General features: G+C 44.8%; 1 non-coding gene across 1 annotated transcript; it reads left to right on the plus strand.

The window, feature by feature from the left end:
• The first annotated feature begins 8,666 nt into the window (after positions 1-8,666).
• On the plus strand, positions 8,667-8,768 carry LOC127693109 (U6 spliceosomal RNA). Its single transcript, XR_007979587.1, has one exon. It is a non-coding gene; the product is annotated as a U6 spliceosomal RNA (small nuclear RNA).
• The last annotated feature ends 1,961 nt before the right edge of the window (positions 8,769-10,729 follow it).

Consider the following 10,729-nt stretch of genomic DNA (forward strand, 5'->3'; position numbering starts at 1 on the left):
TCATGGCTTCGTGGTCATCACTGCATTCGCTGAGGATGCTAGTGCCTCAGTGAAGGGATAAGGCTGAGTCGCCCTGCCAGCTCGCTCTCAATGGGATAGCCTCATGACCAGTTGTGTGCTTCAATCCCCAGACACAAGCTCGGCGTACCCGAGGCTTGACCTTCCTTTTATAGCACGGTTCAACTATTCCCTGTCCCATGTAACAGTGATCTGTAGCTTCTCTACTGCCAGGCCTGTCCCATCCGGCCTTGGGTCACACAGCTGTCAGTCATTCTCGTCTGTTTTATGAACAACAAAAATCTAGTGAAAAATACAATCTACTACTGCCACTAAATGGTTGGCTGTAAATACCGACAGAGACGGGTCAAGATGAGGGGGTAGCCCTTACTCCTCTTCCTGGGAAAGAAAGTAAAAATTGTTTTCTGTTGGTATGACTTCAGAGTAATGCAAAAACTGTTTCTCTACTAGTTTGTGGCTAACCTAGAGTAGGTTAAGGAGTTCTCCCATCAGCAGAGGACTCAGAGTCTAATGCCGTCAGCCTCCTACCCACACTCGGGGTTTCTGTGAGAGCGGCCGGCCAGGCAAGTGCGTGGATGCAGTGGAGACAGCTGTCTGGGTGACTGCAGCCGTCTTCCTGCCCTGGCTGTAGAGGGCTGTGAAAGGCAAGCCCGTGGCTCTGGAGACACACGAAGCTGCGGACACCAAGAAGCATAAAGAACCGGAAAGCTGCTGTCCACCCTACTCCTGTGTGTGATAGTCTGTCAGCCAAAGGCTGCAATTAGTAAAAACATGCATTGTTGGGACTATTCATATCTAGAACTTTCTGTTAGGGAGATGTGGGCGGAAGATGGGCTCTAGTCATCTGCGCCTGTCCTGCTTGCACAGCCCTGGCAGCCCGTGGGCATTCACCCAGCTGACCCAGACCAACTCCATGGCCAGCTTGGCTGAAGGAGAGCAGTCTGCCCCGGGCAAGCCTCTGGCAGCTGCTCCCCCACCCTGTCATCTTGACCCTTCCCTTCCCGGTCCTAATACCTTGTAAACTAGGCTGACAGTGAGCTTAGACAAGTTAGTTCAGGTATCCTGGGAATGTTGCCCAGGGGAAACAAGAGGTGGGCTGCTGTGATTTCCTGTTTGTTTAGTGAGGGACAGGTTTCCCTTACTCCTCTCCACAGGACACTTTCTTCAGGGGTCATTTTGGCAAATCAGTATTAAAATGGCACAGCACTGTATACGGAGCATGGAACTGTTCTTCTCACCCGGGTGTGTCTGGGACCAGCCAGAGCCTCAGTGCCTCTCCGTACATAAGCCAGGAGCCTCTTCTGTGGCAAGTGCAGTGTATTTGTTACACCTATCTGCATTGGAGGAAATGTTTACAAAAATGGTTTGGTTGCACTAATATGCACCCCACTTACCGTTTACTTTTAAGTGACTTTTATGTGCTGTTGGCTTTCTAGCTTAGGTGTAGCCCACGCGAGGATTGTAGTCCCTGATTCTAGTGGTTATGAAGTTGCTGAGTGATGATCAGGTGAGAACTGCAATGAGAGTCAGGAAGTGGAGCAGGCTACGAGAGTAGCCCGCCTTTGCCTTTCTTTTTCTGCAGTGCCGACTTGTCTGCTGTTTTACAAATTACTGTCCTCCCCTACCTTTCTTTCCTAAATAAAGAAAAAATAATTTCTACTTCAGTGTGTCTTGACCCTTTAGGCTTTCCTTCACATGAAGATCTCGGTTTTGTTCATTCCTTCCCTCCCCTAGCTGGCCCATCCAGGCCAGAACAGGTCGCACATGCTGCTATCTCCGGCTCGGGGAGACGGCTGAAGGGCAGTTATGAAGAAGCAGCAGGCACAGGCACAGACTTCTCAGAGGGAAGGGAAAAGCACAGCACCAGTCCATGAGGCAGAAGTGAAGTGAGGGAAGGAGGAGGCCTGGTGAGGCGGCTCCCGGGGACTCCAGCGCGCCCTCTTTTGGCCTACACATGGAAAACCACATGGCAGACACACAGATGAAGATAAAAAGTCCTTTAAAATGTGAAATAGCGTGCTCTTCCCAGTAGGACAGAGTAGGCCTTTCTCAAATGGTTCATAAATACTGTCTTAGGCGCAATAGCTCGATGATATCTGTGAGACTGAGGGCCCAGCCCTCTGTCTCCTAGGTGTCCTGGGCAGTTGCCAGCTCCAGGAGACGGACACTACTAGCTCTCGGGACTTGTCTATGCTGACAGGGATGCGTACTAACATACTGCTTATCAGTATGTTACAAGATGACAGTAAAATAGTAAATGCCTCAGCCAACAGGTGACCTGAGAATTTTTTTCTGTTTGCAACTGGTGTCCAGTTAAGCACGGGGACCTACTGGTGTCTTTGTGGCCTCTGAGCCTTCCTCTGCTAGCCTTGCCCTCTGGTTGGGGGTTTGGAAGGAAGTCATTGCAATCCGGTCTGGCCTACCTGCTGTGCTTTGGTGTCGTGGTTGTTGAGATTGAGTTGGTGTTTGCTGCTGTGCGTCACATTGGAAGGGTGACATCTCCATTCCCTCAACAGGAGTAGACAGCGCTTTTTAAAAAGTGACTAAGGAATCGAGAGTTGTCCTGCCTCTCGTGGACATTCTGGGCAGTTTGGTGGGCTCAGGATCTCAGTTGTCCCCTCACAGTCTACCCTGCTCACTCCTAGGAAGAAGCACCACTGGGTTGCACAGGATCTGTTTCTTATCCTGGGCAGCCCTATGGAAAGGCCATTTCAAAAGGTCTCGCCTTGGATTCCCATGTGTTACTGGTATCAGTGGTGCTTCCTTGGTATGTTTTCTGAAGGACTGGTTGTCCCCTCGCCTCCCCTAGCAGGGTACATCATTGAGTAAGTGTGGGAGCTGGCGAACTTCTGGGAACTCGGTGGCTTTCTTGGTCAGGTTGAGCAATCCCTGAGTGCTGAGCAGTCTTAAGGTGCCGTGCTCCGGGGAACGGGCCTGAAGGGCATCTTGGAATAGTGATCGCTGTTCTAGAATCGAAAATAGAGCCTCTGGTTGTGTGTGTGCTGAAGTGTGTAGGTGTCCGTGTATTTGCACGGATGTACTTAGGCATAGAGACCAGACGTTGGTACCAGCACCCTTTTCCATTATTGTGACAGCCTTTAATGGCTACGCCATCTCTCCAGCCCTTTGCCTTGTTTTTGAGACAGAATCTCATACTCCGTGTAGTTCACTGATTGGATTAGATTGGCAGGTCAGCCAGCGAGCCTCAGGTCCCCTCTCTCCGTGTCTCTAGGGCTGTGGCTTGGGGTGCATTCCCTTGTGCTTGACTTTTTACAGGTGTGCTAGGAACTCGATGCTCATGCCTCCCTGCAAGAAGTGTCCCCACCCACCGAGTCATGTCCAGCCCCGTGGCTGCCTGAATGAAACGAGTGGAATGAGACATGCTCTCGGGCTGCACTTCAAAGTCCTGCGAGGATCTAGACTCAGGTCCAGGGTCAGCCCTGTCACAGGAGGGCGGGCCCGCTGCAATGACCCTGAAGCTAGTGCCAGCCATATTGGATTTGACAAAAGAGAATGCTCGGCTGATGGGCATCTCGTCCTAACCTGCCTCTTGGGTAGCCACAGTGACAGCAAAAGGACTGTTTTGCTGTGCGCTAAGCCCCGAGTGAAGGAAGGCTCTTAATGTTCCTTCTCGGCCTGAACGACAGGAGACTCGAGATGCCTCTCTGTTGACTTTTTGGAGAGATACCAGTGCAGGAGCTGAATGGGGCATTCAGAAAATGACGACAGGGGCTCGAGAGATGGCTCAGTGGTTAAGAGCACTGATTGTTCTTCCAAAGGTCCTTAGTTCAATTCCCACATTGGTATGATGGTAGCTCAGAGCCATCTATAATGTGACCCTCGTCTGATATTGTCTGAGGACAGCAGCAGTATACTCACACAAAATAAATCTTAAAAAGAAAGAAAGAAGGACAGGACAGGGTCAACCTCATTTTGAAGAGGACAATTAGATGTTGAGAGGTTAAAGAGGCAACTGCTGGCTGGTTGTGCCTGTACCCCTTGAGACAGAGACCCTGAGGTCCCTCTGGTGACCGGCCACCTGCCTTGAGAAGTCAGTGCTTGGCGAGTACACGCAGGCGAATAGTTCACAACTGATTTGAGAACACATCAGACCCACTTGGAGAATGTCTTCAGTGTTCGAATGGCTGAGCTGCAGCCTGGAGACTTGTTCTGGGTACACAAGGTGGGGTCAGCAACAGCACCAGGGGCTTCCTCCTGCTCCCTTTCCAGGGCTCATGGGGGCCTTACTGTGCTCTCCCTGCTGACCTGCCAGCACCCAGGTTGGAGATTCAGGAGGAGAAACTGGTGACTCCTGCCTGGCCTGTAGCCAGCTGGTCATTGATGTAGTACCAGAGAGCTTTCCATACTCAGCCACCCCTCTGCTGAAAAAGGAACCAGTTCCTTCAGGTTTCCAGATTTGTTTATGCCAATATACAAAGCATGCTTTGAAAAGCACTGGTGTGGATTTCAAGTTCAGGTATCTGTGCCTTCAAGGCCAAGCAGTGAGAGAAAACGTTTTGTGGGTGGAGTCACTGGTACCTGTCAGTGTCCACAACAAGCTTGCTTTTCTGTGTTCAGTTTTCTAATACAGAGAAAAGTCGCAATGCTGCTGGTATATAGACACACTTAGCTTTTCAAGATAACTTGAAAAGCCATGAAGTCAATAATATTGGGATACTTTCTAACAAGGTAAAAAACCTCTAGGTTAGCCAGAGATATTTAAGGATGTGCACACAGTAGGTCACTGTGGTAATGCAAGCTATTGTCTTTCTTGGGTCATAGTGTAAGATAGGGCACACATTTCTTCATGCGCACACAAAACTTGCTAATGTACTTGAATAAGTGTATTCTAGAATGCGTTCTCAACACACAGTTTATAAAACACCCTTCACACTGTTTTCTGTACTAAGACCTTGAACTTGTCTAGAGGCTTTATGGACGCTGTCAAGGTTTTTCCCCCATATCTGTCCACATCTTACTGCTTCTTAAATGGTACCCCTGGGGATCATTCTGGAATGGGGGACCCTGAGTTGAGGCATGGTCTCTTAATCTCCCTGGGCTGGATTTTCTGTATCTCAGTTTTTATTATTGTGTTTGGATGTATGGATGGATGGGTGGAGAGAGAGAGAGAGAGAGAGAGAGAGAGAGAGAGAGAGAGAGAGAGAGAGAGAGAGAGAGATTGAGATTATAGAACTAAACTAAAGTCATGTCTACTGGATAGCTAAGACAAAAATCCCACTAGAAGAGCAGTTCTTAGCCTTATGGGTCTCAGCCCCATTGCAGATTGAATAGCTGTTCACAGGGTCACAACAGATATCCTGCTTATCCACTTTTTTACATTATACATTCAAAACTAAAGTAGCAATGGAATGACTATGGTTGGGGGTCATTGCATTAATGGATCTCAGTATTAGGAAGGCTGAGAACCACTGCCCTAAAATGTTACCTCTGCTGGATTTTATAAAATCAGCACACACACACACACACACACACACACACACACATATTTGCAAAGCTTTTGTTCTCTGGCTATATTAAAATGGTACTGTGAGAAAGCTAAAGGGGGAGGCAGTAATTTGCAAACCTCAGAGGCTGTGAACTGACTGGCTGAAAGCTAAGAAATGCTTCTTCCCACTGACAATGCAGAGTGCTCTCTGTGCTGTGGGGGTTTCTTCTTTTTCTAAAGGCTACAAGAAAAGCACAGAAAGTTGCAAGCCACATGCAGCCAAGCTGTTCCCCAACACAGGTGAGACAGAAAACTTTCATGTACAGCAGAGGTGTTTATCTGGGGCCTCTGACTCACTGGTGCCATCGACCAGGGGCCCATCAAGCTGGGAAGTTCTCAGAGACTTCTTGTAGCTGTGGGGAAAACCCACTCCCCCGTTGCATCCAGATTCTGGTTTCTGCCATTGTGTAATCTTAAAAGAATGGGGCAAAGACCTGTAGTGGAAGGAATTGAGAAACTTAATGGCAGCTGTGAAATTTATCCTCAACACAGTCAGATATGTCCCAATCACTGGATAACAAGATTCCCAGGGTCCTTCCCAAGTAAGTCACTCTCAGCAAAAGGTGTGGCTGTCACCTGAGTGTCCCTGGCTGTTTGGAAGTGAAACCTCATTTTTAGCTCTTACTATATGGACCTCATTCTATAGAGCTCACTGCAGGTTTTGGCGAGAAGGGTAGGAGCCATCACTGCCATGGTCATAACCCAAGAGCATGGTCCTCCCAGAATCTGCTGAGTCATGGCTGCCCATCCTGTTGGACAACTCCTGGTCTGAGGTGGTATTTGCCCAGCTACACTTAAGCATAGCTATCACAGTCCTCCGTCACTGACAGAGCAGCATGAAGTCGTGTTGCCTTAGAAACAAAGGGAGTTCTGTCCACCCAGTGAACACGTATGGATCGCTGCACTGCGTACAAGCCACCATAATTACAAGTTATGGTCACTTTGTAATGCTCAGACATCCCAGTTTCCATGGACAGGATCTGATCTCCGATTCCAAAAGGAAGCTGGCATATATGTGGAATTCAAAAGGCAGTGTATACAGATCACGAGGAAGCACACGGGAGAATACAGCGTGGCGATCGGGGGAGAAGCCAGCTAAGTGATGCTTGGAATCACGCCCAGCTGCAAACACTGGGATTTCCCACCCGGGACACGGATCACATTACCAAGAAACAAATGTCTTTTTTTTCTACTTGTTTCACTTTTTTTTGGATACACCTTTTTGACAGAATTTTTTATATGCATATATACTACGGTTTAATCAATCATATCCCCTATTTTCTTACCTCTAATTCCTCTTATATCACCTGCCTCAACTTCCAACTCCCAACTTTCTGTACTTTTTTTGATGCAGTAAGTCCACTTTGTGCTACCTGTGTGTGCATGAGTGTAGTTCAGTCTGTTGGAGTTTGAGTGTTCTTTCAAGGACTGCATCCCTGAAGAAAACAGACTCCCTTTCCCAGTAGCTATCAATTGCTAATAGCCCCTCATGAGAGGTGGGACTTGTGCAGTCCTAATCCACCCATGCTGGTATTTTGCCTTGCTTGATTTGGTGCATGTAATCACAGCTACCATTGAGTTCATGTATACAAATATCAGATCCAACAAATCCTATTCACAGAATTTCATTGTCTCTAGCTCTCATGATCTTTCCAGCCCTGCTTCTGCAGTAGTCTGAGCCTAGACAGGAGAACTTGTTGAAATTGGCTGGCTGGGTCTCACTCACCAGAGGGTCTGATTATCCAGGTCTGGGGTGTCATGGGAAAGCGCCAGTGACAGAACCTGCTGGGGGATACGAGGAAAGTCTCTAGCCGGAAGAATCTACACCTTCTTCCTAATTTCCAGATTGCTTATGATTCCAATAGTTGTGGTACAATCTTAACCTATATACCCTAGTTCTGTGTAGATTGACTGTCAGCATTTCAATCAATAGAGGCTGTTTTAGATCCAACTCTCCGGATAATGTGAATGTCTTTACCCACCGTTATGGAGAAAATTTACACTTATTTTATGATATACAAATAGGCTAAATTTTCAATATTTTAATTGTGGAAAATCCTAAGTGTTTACAAAAATAATAGGGGTCTAGAGAGATGGCTTAGCATTTACTGTTCTTTCAGTAGACCTGAGTTCAGTTTCTGCCCAAATCAGATGACTGGCAACTAACTGCCCATAAATCCAGTTCCGGGGCCATCCATTGCCTTGCCTCTAGTGTTCATGTGAACAGACCTACACCCCTACCCCCACAATGAAAAATAATGAAAAAATCTCAAAAATGTGTCTATCTTGATGCTTCAATTTTTAACATGTTTATATGCATACATATTTGCATGTACGTCTGTGTACCACCATAGAGGCTAGAAGGGGATGTCAGACTGGAGTTGCCAATGGTTGTAAGCTGCCAGGTAGGTGCTGGAAATTGAACTGGAGTCCTCTCATCAGATCCCCTGGAACAAGCTTACAGATGGTTGTAAACTGCATGTGAATTCTGGGAATTGTGTCCTGGTCCTCTGGATGAGCAACTAACTGTACTTCTAACCGATGAACCATTTTACCCTCTGCCCCCCTGCTTCAAGTATTATCTATCAACTTAGTATTATTACTAAGTATTACTCAAGTGTTATCTATCTATTCTAACCTCATTTTACCCGTGGGGTCGTTTCAAAGCAATTCCTAGACAATCTTATTCATAAATATTCAATAGTAGCATTCAAATACATCAAATAACTGCACCAAAACCTAACAAAAGTAAATATTTCATCAAGTACTTAATTGTGATGTGTTCTTAGGGGTATTTTTGTTTTTGTTTTTCACTGTGTGTGAATCATGATCTAGGTGAGTATAGCATCTTATATGTGGCTGATAAATCCCATTGTTAAAGATAAACAATGTTATTTGTTGCAAAAATATTTAAAGATTTGGTCAATAGAAACTTGGTTTTGGTAGCTGTTGGTATATGAGACTGTTAGTCTCTAATACATTTCCTGCACTTACTAAATTAATCCATTTAGCTAAGATTGCACTGTCTTCATAAGAAATACCATTTTGTGATTTTTTTGTGACCAGCTAGTAGCTACAGTTAGTAGTTTTTCTAATTCCTTTCAATGTAAAGAGTTTTTTGCATGTTTGTTTGGATGGCTTTATATGCACTTCAACAGCACATATATACTAATATTGGGATGATACAGAGAAGACTGTCATGGTCCCTGCATAATAACATGCAAATTTGTGAATTTTTTTTTTTAAGGACAAGGTCTCAGTGTATAGGCCAGGGTGCTCTCAAATTCTCCATCCCCTGCCTGAGCCTCCTCTGAGTGTAACTGCATGTGTGTGCTATCCAGCCTGCATGAGCTTTTTAAATATTTTTATTTATTCTTTGAAACTTTTATGCATTTATTTGGTATATTTTGAACATAGCCATCCACACATCCCTTTTCTGGTCCTCTTTTAATGGCAAATGCATTGTGGGCTTACATTTGATTTTAAGGGTAACTGGATTTTATTTTTTTACTTTCTTTGGTTGGTCCTATAAATTCTAAATCTACTTTCTCTTGTTCTGAACACCAGTGTCATTCCCTGGTCACAACACATACAGCAGGGCTCAGAATTCTACTGAAGCCACCTTGAATGACATAAGAGCGCTGGGAAGAAGTTCTGGGCCTTATTACTAGACCTTACTTTGTAGTCATTGTTACTTTCGCCATTAGATTGGTCATGCCACCAGTTTGGTACATCATTTTGTTTATTTCAGAGTTCAGTTTTTTGTTCTTATATTTAACTTTTATACACACATAAAATAGTATCTGTTCTTGAGTCAGTGAGCTTCTTTCCCTCCTCCACTGTTAGCCTTTTTGTCTTTCTAGATATCTTTAAAAAATTAATTTGAGGGCCATGGGTGGTGGCACATATATATAACCCTAACCCTAACCCCATGTATATATATATATAATCCCAACACTAAGGAGGTTGAGGCAGGGGGTTCAAGTTCCAGGCTATCCTGGGCTACCATGAGTTAAAGACTTTCCTTGGAAATGTAGTAAGAACCTGTCTCAACAAGCCAACATGCACATAAACTGGATTCCTTTTTATCTCCATCAAAAAACATAAGCAAATGTGTTTATGTTGTTATCGCCTCTCCTTGCTGACTTCATGTTCAGCAGTAAGGAATATCCTATAGCCCAAATGAAGGTGTTTTGCATTTTTTGTTTAAAAAACAGTTACAATGAGTTAAATTTTAAGTAGACTTGAAAAAATTCCTTATCTGAGAGATCTACATGGATCAATTGAAATCATTCAACGCTCATCACAACCTCCTTTAGAACTTTCATCGCCCCAGAAAGACCTTCCCTAGGTAGACTATGAAAACTGATGGTACATTATTCTCTGCATAGTCTGCACTCTGGACCACAAAAAGGAGGAATTTCTGGTGTGGGGATGAATAGCCTTTTCCAGTACCCTGTTAATTGTTCAAGTGATGGTAAATATTTTTATTGTGTTTTTCCTGAATTGCATGCTCTTCTCGCTAGAATGTTAAACAGAAGGCTAAAAGGTTATGTAGATCTGGTCTACCAGATATCCCAGGCTTTCTGGATTGAAGATCTAGAATGCAATCCACCTTTCCTAGCAGGGTCCCTTGTAGACCACCACAGCTGCCAGCTCCTCTTTAATGAGTTGCTGTCTAGGACTATTGGCCAGATCTTACTCTTGACTTCTTCCACAATTGCTGTTCCTCTCCCTACCTGGGTTAGATGGTTTCTGGATTTCATTTCCTTCTCCCTTTTGTTTTCCTTCCTTATTTTCTTGAAGAACATCCTTGAGCAACTTCCTCAACAGAGTTCATGAGAAGAACCTTCATAGTAGTCTTTCTCAAAATGTCCGTGTTCATCTTATATCTCATAATTGGTAGTTTTACCAGGAGTATAATCATATATATAAGCCTGAATTTCCTTCAGGTTCTATTATTTTCTGTCATTTGATTGTTACTCCTGTGAGGACATATGTTGATATCTTCCTCTTCCTTGATACTTGAAAGTTTTCCTCGTTTTCCTTTCCGTTTCTGATGCTGTGATAAAATACTCTGACAGAAAGCAACTTAGAGGAAGAAGAGTTTATTTTAGCTTACAGTTTCAGGTTATATAATCCATGACTGCAGATTTCCATCAAACAATTCTCTGACCTCTGAGCTTAGACACTGTCCTGTTCCCC

Source organism: Apodemus sylvaticus, chromosome 9 (assembly GCF_947179515.1).
Source record: "Apodemus sylvaticus chromosome 9, mApoSyl1.1, whole genome shotgun sequence".
Lineage (NCBI taxonomy): Eukaryota > Metazoa > Chordata > Mammalia > Rodentia > Muridae > Apodemus > Apodemus sylvaticus.